Source organism: Apium graveolens, chromosome 4, assembly GCF_009905375.1.
Source record: "Apium graveolens cultivar Ventura chromosome 4, ASM990537v1, whole genome shotgun sequence".
NCBI classification, from domain to species: Eukaryota; Viridiplantae; Streptophyta; class Magnoliopsida; order Apiales; family Apiaceae; genus Apium; species Apium graveolens.
Genome location: NC_133650.1, coordinates 13,843,202 through 13,853,689, shown reverse-complemented (window position 1 = coordinate 13,853,689; position 10,488 = coordinate 13,843,202). Strand labels below are relative to the sequence as shown.

The 10,488-nt window shown below is 39.9% G+C and overlaps 1 non-coding gene across 1 annotated transcript; it reads left to right on the top strand.

Annotated features, from left to right (window-relative positions):
* The first annotated feature begins 6,822 nt into the window (after positions 1–6,822).
* LOC141721948 (small nucleolar RNA R71) lies at positions 6,823–6,929 on the top strand. The gene has a single exon (XR_012574988.1). It is a non-coding gene; the product is annotated as a small nucleolar RNA R71 (small nucleolar RNA).
* The last annotated feature ends 3,559 nt before the right edge of the window (positions 6,930–10,488 follow it).

Genomic DNA, 10,488 nt, shown 5'->3' with positions numbered 1-10,488 from the left:
CGCCCAGCAATCTTGAGCGGGCGCCCAGCTTCCTGAGTAGCTGCCCAGCCAGACTGAGCGGGCGGCCAAGACCTCACTGGAAAATTTATTATTTTGATCCTGTTTTCTGCTGCGTTCTGCTCCTAACTTCCCACTTGCAATGCCAAGCACTCCCTTAGGCTTATTCCTGATGAAATCTCTCCACAAATGCAAGTAATACCCTGAAATGCACAAATACTAGAAAAACGCATCAAATACACAAAATACTTGATTTCAATACATCAATTTAAGCCATTATAAGACGTTCCAAGTGGTATAAAATGCCACTTATCAACAATGTACATCGATTTAACTTACGCAATCGATGTTAAAGTAGAAGTTTAACATTGTTTCCTCCAGTAAAACCAATGTTATAAGTTATGTTTAATATCGGTTGAGTAAATAAACCGATGTAAAATATAGAGTAAGACATCAGTTTTTTTAAGAATCTGATGTCTATCAGTTAAAAGTTCTTCCCTGTTATATGTTTATAGTGCTTTTTAACCTCCTAAATACCATTTTTCACAATCTAGTTTTAACATGTTATTAAAAAAGGGGCTAATTATACATCAGTTTGCTAAGAAAACCGATGTCTATGTACATCTTTAACATCGGCTAAAAACCGATGTTAAAGACCCCTACCTTTCTCTACACATGCGAAGACATCGGTTTGAAAACAAAAAGACATCGATTTATAACCGATGTCTAAGGGCATTTTTCTAGTAGTGGCCTGAGGAGCTGGCCTTCCACCTGGCAGATGGTCATAAGAGTATCCAAGCCCCTTAGGATCGGGCTTCCCACCAAACCACTTCATCATATTCAACAGCATCAAACTATCAATCGGGGTACTTGGAAGCTGCAGCTACTCATGTACGGGCCAATGAACTCCAACCGCCACACACGGCTTCGTCATAATGAACGCATAGGGTATAGAACCCGTAGTACTCCCTCGCAAGAACCTCAGAATACCCTGATAAATCACCATCCCAAGATTCACATAGTCTCCGTGAAGAATCCTCCACAATAAACGTGCACGCTCTACAGTAACATCATGCACGTGAGAAGATGACATGATGTTAGCACAAATAAAAGAATTCCATGCACATGCAAACCTGTTCATGCACGATGCAGGGAAAGTGGCATATTCATTTGTGCCCTTCTTGAACTTCCAATGAGTCTCGGGAACACACAGGGTAGGAACAATCAAATCCAAGTTAAACTCCTCTGGAGTCTTCTCATTCCAATTCTCCTATTCTGGCCTCCTCTCGGGCTGCTCAATCGTCCTACGAATAGCCTCAGTACTATACTCCACCGTCATCCCCCTAACCACCGTGAAACCGTTCTTCTCCGTCTTAGCATTCGAGTAGAACTCACGCACCACACTCAAGGGCACAGCAGCAGGTGTCTCGCAAAAAGCAACCCAGCCCATCTCGAAGATCATCTCTAACAACTTATCATCTTTCCCTGATGGCAGAAAACCACGCTCCTTGGCTATAGGCTTCGAAAGCAGCCTCAAATACTCCGCCTCGGGAGTTGAAAGCCTAGGCCTCACACCGCCCCCACTCGAAGAATCAGTGGTGCTGCTGCTAACTTGGGTTCGCTATCTTTTTGGTGCCATTGAGATTGAATAAGCTCGAGAGAATAGAAGTTTGTAAGAGAGATTTGTGTGTTTGAGAGTTTGAGAAGTGATGGAGGAGTTGTGTATAAGTGTATGTATATATTGGAGATTGGGAGAGAATTAGTTATGAAAAAGGAGTGGGAATTGATTATGGGAATAATGGGTTTGATTTGGAGAGGGAAATATGGGATGTGGAGGAGGGAAATTCGGGTACAAATTGAATTTGTATTGAAGTCCCTGATTTTCTGTTATTTCCTGATTATGTTTTTTTCGACTTCAGTGACCCAGCGCGGCCGCCCCGCCTGGCCCCGCGGCCGCCCCGCATGCCAATGTGGGCGCACCGTGCTACTGACTTTTCAGCGCGGCCTCCCCACTTCTCAGCGCTGGCGCGCCGTGCTACTGTAGTTGGCACTGAATTTTTCTGTTTTTCTGATTTTTTTATGCTTTTCTCCTTTTTTCATTCTTCCTCTATCTACTAATGTACAACAAACTTGGGTTACCTTCCAAGAAGCGCTTGGTTTATATCGTTAGCTTGACGTAGAATCTCAAGATCAATTAGATAATAGAATGGCACTAAACACCTCACGATTTGCCGTATCGCCATAGTAGTGCTTCAACCTCTGACCATTCACTTTGAACGCTTGGCCTGGATCATTCTCAAAAATCTCCACAGCTCAATGCAGAAACACAGTTTTAATTATGAAAGGCCCGGACCATCTCGACTTCAATTTTCCAGGAAAAAGATGGAGACGAGAGTTGAACAAAAGAACTTGCTACCCCGGCATAAATGATTTAAGCACCAGACCCCTATCGTGCCACCTCTTGACTCTCTCCTTATACATTTTGTTGTTTTCATACTCTTGAACCTGAAATTCGTCAAGTTCATTCAATTGAAACATTTTTTTCTTACCAGCTGCATCCAAATCAAGGTTCAACTTCTTCAAAGCCCAATATGCTTTATGTTCGAGCTCCACAGGAAAATGACACCCCTTACCATAAACCAACTGAAACGGAGATATACCTAACGGAGTCTTGTATGTTGTTCTATACGCCCAAACAGCTTCATCAAGCTTCAAAGACCAACCCTTCCTTGATGGACACATAACTTTCTCTAGAATACGCTTGATCTCTCTGTTAGACACCTCAGCTTGACCATTAGTCTGAGGATGGTAGGCTGTAGTAATGCGATGATTCACATTATACCTTTGCATCATAGCAGTGAACTTGCGATTGCAAAAATGTGATCCCACGTTACTGATTATGACTCTTGGAGTTCCAAATCGTGTGAATATCTGCTTATGAACAAAATTAAGCACGACCTTCACATGATTTGTCGGCAAAGCCTTAATTTTAACCCATATCGACACATAATTGACCGCCAACAAGATATATTGATTATTGCAAGATGAGACAAATGGACCCATGAAGTCGATTCCCCAAACATCAAAGACTTCAACCTCGAGAAGCACATTAAGAGGCATCTCATCCCTCTTGGACATATTACCCACACGCTAGCATCGATCACACTTCAAAAGAAAGTGATGCGCATCATTAAACAATGTAGGCCAGAAGAATCCCGCTTGAAGGACACGAGTTGCTATCTTTTCTCCACCATAGTGGCCTTTATAAATAGTCGAATGACAGTCTCGCAAAATCCCCCCCGTTTTGTTGTACTGAATACATCTCCTGATAATTTGGTCAGCTCCTTACCTAAATATATATGGTTCATCCCACATGTACCACTTCACCTCATGAAGAAACTTCTTCCTTTAAGCATACGACAAGTGTGGAGGCATGATATTACTCACAAGGTAGTTCACAATGTCTGCAAACCACGGTTCTTCTTCTTGTACCCCCAAACAGCTGCTCATCAGGAAATGACTCATTTATCAATGTCTTATCTTATGAAGTTGCACTTAGGTCTCTCAAACGAAAGAGATGATCAGTGACTTGATTCTCAGTACCCTTTCTGTCCTTAATCTCTAATTCAAATTCCTGAAGCAAAAGAACCCATCTAATCAATCTAGTCTTCGAGTCCTTCTTCGAGACGATATATCGAATTGCAGCGTGATCAGTGAAAACTATCACCTTCGTCCCAAGCAAATAAGATCGAAACTTCTCAAAACCGTAGACAATGGCCAACAGTTCTTTCTCAGTAGTAGTATAATTCAGTTGAGCACCATTGAGGGTCTTACTAGCATATTAGACCACATGAAATATGTTGTTCTTTCTCTGCCCAAGAACTGCTCCAACTACATAGTCACTTGTATCGCACATCATCTCAAAAGTTTCATTCCAATCAGGTATAGTTTTGACAGGTGCTGTGATGAAATTCTTCTTCAAGAACTCAAAAATAGCTAGGCACTCATCATCAAACTTGAACTGGACATCCTTCTCCAGAAGATTGCACAAGGGTTTAGAGATTTTAGAGAAGTCCTTGATGAACCGCCTATAAAAACCCGCATGACCAAGGAATCTGCGAACTCCCATAACAGACATTGGTGGAGGAAGATTTTCAATGACCCCCACCTTTGCTTTGTCCACCTCAAGACCTTTACTAGAGACCTTGTGACCAAGAATAATACCCGGTCGCATCATAAAGTGACATTTTTCCCATTTGAGAACTAGATTGGTCTCAACACACCCTCCATATTCTGACCAATCATGTTAGAGAAGATAGCCATCACGCATCTCTAAAATGTGGCAGGTGCTCCACACAAACCAAAAGAAACTTTTCTGAAGGCGAAAGTACCAAATGGACAAGTGAAAGTAGTCTTTTTCAGATCTTCTAGAGCAATGCAAATCTGATTATAGCCCGAATAGCCATCCAGAAGATAGTAGTACTCGTGCCCATCCAATCTGTCAAGCATCTTATCAATAAAAGGCAGAGGGAAGTGATCCTTTCTGGTGGCCTTGTTCAACTTCCTATAGTCCACGCAAACTCTCCACCCCATGACTGTTCGAGTAGGAATGAGCTCATTCTTCTCATTAGCTACAGCCGTGATACCTCATTTCTTCGGCACACACTGAACTAGACTCGTCCAAGAACTGTTAGAAATGGGATAGATAATCCCTGCATCGAGCCACTTGAGAATTTCCTTCTTCACAACTTCTTACATGATTGGATTAAGCCTTCTTTGTTGCTCAACAGTAGGCTTGCTACCTTCTTCTAGCATAAATTTATACATGAAATAAGAAGGGTTGATTCCCTTAATATCTGCTATAGTCCATCCAATTGCCGATTTGAACTCTCTCAGAATCCTTAAGAGTTTTCCTCATCACTACCTGAAAGGTCAGATGCAATAATCATAGGCAAAGTAGATGCCTCACCTAAAAAAGCAGACCTTAAGTGTTCAGAAAATGGTTTAAGCTCAAGTGTTAGAGCTTTCTCAATAAATGGCTTGAGGCATTTTGGAGATTTGTTTAGCTCCTCCATTCCAAGAGATTCAAAAGGCATATCCATCTTCCGCTTTCAGGGAGAAGCATTCAGATATTGCAACTGCTCATCACCTTCATCATCTTCACTATCTAAATTCCCCAACAACGCCTTTTCTAAGGCATCAGACCTTAGAAATTGATCAAGCTCTGAAGTAACCACGGAATCGACCAACTCAACCTTTAAGCACTCCTTATTTTCCGATGGCATTGAGCACATTGAAAGTTACATCCTGATCCAGCACTCACATGGTGAACTCACCCTTCTACACATCGATCAAGGTTCGACCCTTAGCCAAGAATGGTCTTCCCAAGATAATGGGAATCTTCTTATCCTCCTCGAAATCAAGAATTACAAAATCAGCAGGAAAGATGAGTTTGTCCACCTTGACCAAGATATCATTTACAATGCCTCGTAGATATGTAATAGACCGATCGCTAACTGCAAGGTTATATAAGTCAGCTTTGGATCAGGTAAGTCCAACTTCTTGAAGATTGACAAAGGCATCAGATTGATACTAGCTCCCAAGTCACATAAGAATTTGTCAAATGACACTTTTCCCATGGTGCAAGGAATAGTGAAGCTTCAAGGATCTTTAAGCTTCGGAGGTAACTTCTGTTGCAGTGCAACACTGCATTCCTCCGTGAGAGCGACGGTCTCTAAGTCATCAAGCTTCACTTTCCGAGAGAGTATACCTTTCATAAACTTCACATAACTAGGCATATGTTCAAGAGCTTCAGCAAAAGGTATGTTGATATGAAGTTTCTTGAACACCTCCAGAAACTTCTCAAACTGCTTATCCAGCTTTTTCTTCTGCAGTCTCTTAGGAAAAGGAGGTGGAGGATAGATATGCTTCTCCCATGTATTACCCTCAAGAGGAGTGTGTTCAACAGTAGTCTTCCTTGTTTCCACTTTAGCCTCTTTCTGTACTTCTTCTTCAGCCACAGCTTCTTCATCCGAAACTTGAGAGTGTTCGGGAATCACAACCTTCTCAGACCTCAATATAATTTCCTTTACCTGCTCCTTAGCTTCCCTCTTTCTTGACACTTTAGTGTCACTAAGGAGTGTACCAGGGTGACGATTTAGAAAGGCATTGGCAATCTGTCCAATTTGATTTTCCAAGGTCTTGATAGAAATCGCTTGGCTCTTGCACATGAGCCTCAACTCCTCCAATTCATATTTTTCATTAGACTATTACAGCCGAAGTTGTTGTCTTGGTGCATATTGCGGTTGCTGAAAACTAAGGGGGTTGTACTGCTTTGCTGGATACTGCTGATAAGGCTGCTAAACCGCATTTTAAGTGTTGCTCCAGCTAAAGTTAGGATGATTGTGGTTGTTGGGATGATAGGTGGCTGGCACAGGTTGTTGTGACCTTTGAAAGTTGCTCACGAACTGAGCTGATTCACTAGAAATAACACACTGCTTTGTCTCATGGGCACCGGCACAAAGCTCACAGACACTAGTGATCTGATTAACTCCATAATTAGCCAAAGAATCCACCTTCATCGTCAAAGCCTTAACCTGAGCAGCTATAGCAGTAGCTGTATCTAATTCCAGAATTCCTGCTACCTTGCCCTGAGATAGTCTCTGAGTAGGATTCTGGTATTCATTAGCAGCCGTCAGTTCAATCAATTCATAAGCTTCATCATAGCTTTTAGCCCACAAGGCTCCTCCTGATGTTGTATCAAGCATGGGTCTAGAAGTAGCACCCAAACCATTATAGAAGCAGTTAATGATCATCCAGTCAGGCATCCCATGGTGAGGATACTTTCTAAGCATCTCCTTATAGCGATCCCAAGCCTCACATAAAGATTCTCCAGATTGTTGAGCAAATTGAGTAAGTGCGTTTCTGATTGCAGCAGTCTTTGCCATAGGAAAGAATTTAGTTAAGAACTTTTGAGTAAGATCCTCCCATTTGGTGATAGACTTTGGTGGTAGAGAATGTAACTAGAACTTAGATTTATCCCGCAGAGAGAATGGGAAAAGCCTCAACTTAATAGCATCTTCAGAAGCTCTATTGAACTTGAAAGTGTCACAGATCTCGATGAAATCTCTGATGTGCATGTTGGGGTCTTCTGTCGGAGAACCCCCAAACTGAACTGAGTTCTTTATCATCTGAATCGTGCTCGAATTGATCTCAATGGTATTAGCCGAGATGGATGGTCGGACAATGCTAGACTGAATATCATTAATCTGGGGTTGAGAGAAATCCATCAAAGCCTTCGGATTCACTTCTGGTTCTCCCATTGTAATAAGCGCTTCTTCTTCAACTTTCTCCTCAACAAGAAATTCCTTAAAAACTTCCTTAACTACTTACAACTTCTTCCTCAGATTGATCCAGTGTTCTCTTACGAGACCGAGAACGCGTATGCATACACGCTCGCTTGAGTACCTGAAACACGACAAGGAAATTAGTAAGTAACAATGTCCGAGTCACTAAACTTTAATGACCAATGATGATAAACACATAAAATAAAAATTAACAGCGAAGTCCCCGGCAGCGGCGCCAAAAACTTGTTAGGGCTAGAAGACGCGCTAAAATTCAAACAAGTATACGTGATCGCAAGTAATATATAATTAATTCTAGTTCATTCCCATAGGGACTGGTTTAGGTTAATTTATTCAAAGTACTTATACAACAATGGTATGGTTATTATTCAACGCTAAGACGAATAACAGATTGAGGTTGTTTTAACTACGCTTAACTAAGAGATTATACTACAGAACATTAACTAAGAGAATAAAGAGAGTTGAATACTATTTGACATAAACATGGGATTCTAACTTCATTAAATTCTTCATTCAATAGCCTTTTATTTCTTAAACTTAGCATGCAATGGTGATGACACTAATCAGATAACACGAAACTGATAAACGACAACTTTCGTTGTACGAATACCATACTACCAGTCATCCATAAAAGAGATAGAAGCTGAATAGACACCAATTATATTGAGACCCTATATGTCTATAGAATTTGAAAACATAACGGTTTAATGCACAAGTTATCTATCATGATTACATAGGGCAAGTAAGATGGTTAAAATTACCAACGAATCATACATATCAAATACATGAACCTATGCTAGCATGGCAAGTTCTAAACCCCTAAATTCACTTTCGCTTCATTAGAGATTAACACGATATCTTATAAGTTCGCAACACTCATAAGATGAATAAGCACAACCAATACTAAGATATCATACAATCACCACACACTAAGGCATCGAAATGAATTAACTAAAGAAATCCATAAAGAAATCCATAAATAAATCCGCTAGAACCCCACGATAACGATTAGCCCATAATCAGACTCATCATCAACGTGGCTTCCGATAAAATTATGGTATAATAAACGTAGTCTTTATACTGAATAAATAATAAACCAAGTACGAAATAAGAGTATAGGTTCACAAGTAAGAAAATTAGCATCCAAAGTTACAACTTAAAACAGAGAATCACAAGAATAAACTAGATCCTCTTCGCCTTGTGTTGAGTGGCATTTATGACACTTTATAATGGTCTATTAAGCTTTAAATTGATGCATTTATACTCAAGTTGTTAAGTGTTTTAACGTGTTTTCTAGTGTTTTTGCATTTCAGGCATTATCTAGGTAATTAGGTGAATTAGCATTATTTTGGTGCTAATTTGGTGTCAAGGTGGTGTTGGATTAAAAGCTCGTGGAAAGCCGACTCAAAGTAGCAAAGAAAATCAGAAATCTGAAGTTTTTTTCCAGAGGTACGGTGCGCCTGCGCTGGTCAAGCGCGCGGCCGCGCCAGGATGTGAGAAAGGCAGCGCGCCCGTGCTGTGATAGTGCGCGCCCGCGCCAGTGCGAATTCAAAGAATCCTGATTCTATTATAATTATACTTGGAGGACTTCTGGATTGCGTGGGGCTGCTATATATATTCAAATAAAGGACGTTTTCAAGGGATACATATTAGAGCTAAGGAGAAGATGGCAAGAGACCTATAGCATAATTCAACAAAGGCGAAGACGGTCTAGTTTATTCTTGTGAATCTTTGTTTTGAGTTGTAATCTTGGATGCTCGTTTCTTGTTTTGTTAAACCGATACTCTTGTGTTAACTTTGTTTGATTATTCGTTATAAAGACTACGTTTATTATACCATGCTGTCATCGGAACCCACGTTGATGATGAGTCCAATTTTGGGCTAATCGTTATCGTGGGGTTCTAACAGATTTATTTATGGATTTCTTTAGTTAATTTGTTTCGATGCCTTAGTGTGTGGTGATTGTATGATAACCTAGTATTGGTTGTGCGTATTCGTCTTATGAGCGTCGCAAACTTATAAGATAGTGTGTTAATTCTTAATGAAGCGAAAGTGAATTTAAGGGTTTAGAACTTGCAATGCTAGCGTAGGTTCATGTATTTATTATACATGATGCGTAGGTAATTTTAACCATCTTACTTGCCCTATATAATCAAGATAGATAACTTTTTCTTAAACCGTTATATTGTCAAATTTTATAGACATATAGGGTCTTAATATAATTGGTGTCTATTCAGCTTCTACCTCTTTTGTGGATGTCTGGTAGTATGGTATTCGTGCAACGAAACTTGGCGTTTATCTGTTTTGTGTTATCTGATTAGTGTCATCGTCATTGTATGCTAATGTTAAGAACAATAAGGCTATTAAATGAAGTATTTAATGAAGTTAGAATCTCATGTTTTTCTCATATAATATACAACCCTCTTTACTCTCTTAGTTATAATTTTTAGTTTAATTCTTAGTTATAAACAACCTCAATTTGTTATCGTCTTTGCATTGAATAATAACCATACATTGTTGCTTAAGTGCATAAATTAATTAGTTAACCAAAGCCAGTCTCTGTGGGAACGAATCTGATTTATATCTTATACTACTTGTGAACGCGTATGCTTGCGTGAATTATTAGCGCGTGTTTAGTGACTAACAAGTTTTTGGCACCGTTGTCGGGACTACAGTGTTAATTTTTAGTTTATGTATTTTCATCAGTGGTCGTTAAAGTTCATTGACTCAGACATTGTTACTTATCTGTTTCCTTATCTTATTTCAGGTACTCAAGCGAGGGTGTATGGATACGCATTCGCGTACTCGTAAGAGAAGTCTGGATAAAGCCGAGGAAGAAGTTCTGGTGGTTGGAAAGGAAGTTTTTGAAGAAGAAAAGAAGGTAGAAGAAGAAGAGAAAGTCAAAGAACCAGTTTTAGTAGTGATGGGAGATCAAGTAGAAACTCTATTAGATATATTTGATAATGTCATGGCTAATATGATTTATGTTTAGTTTTCAGTTCTTACTTAAACAGGATAAATCAGTACTTACTGAAAGTCAGGACTTAAGGATATCAGTACTTATATTATCAGAGGATAATCATCAGAAGATGGATATCAGAACTTAAGTACTGAAGGGCGTTCAGAT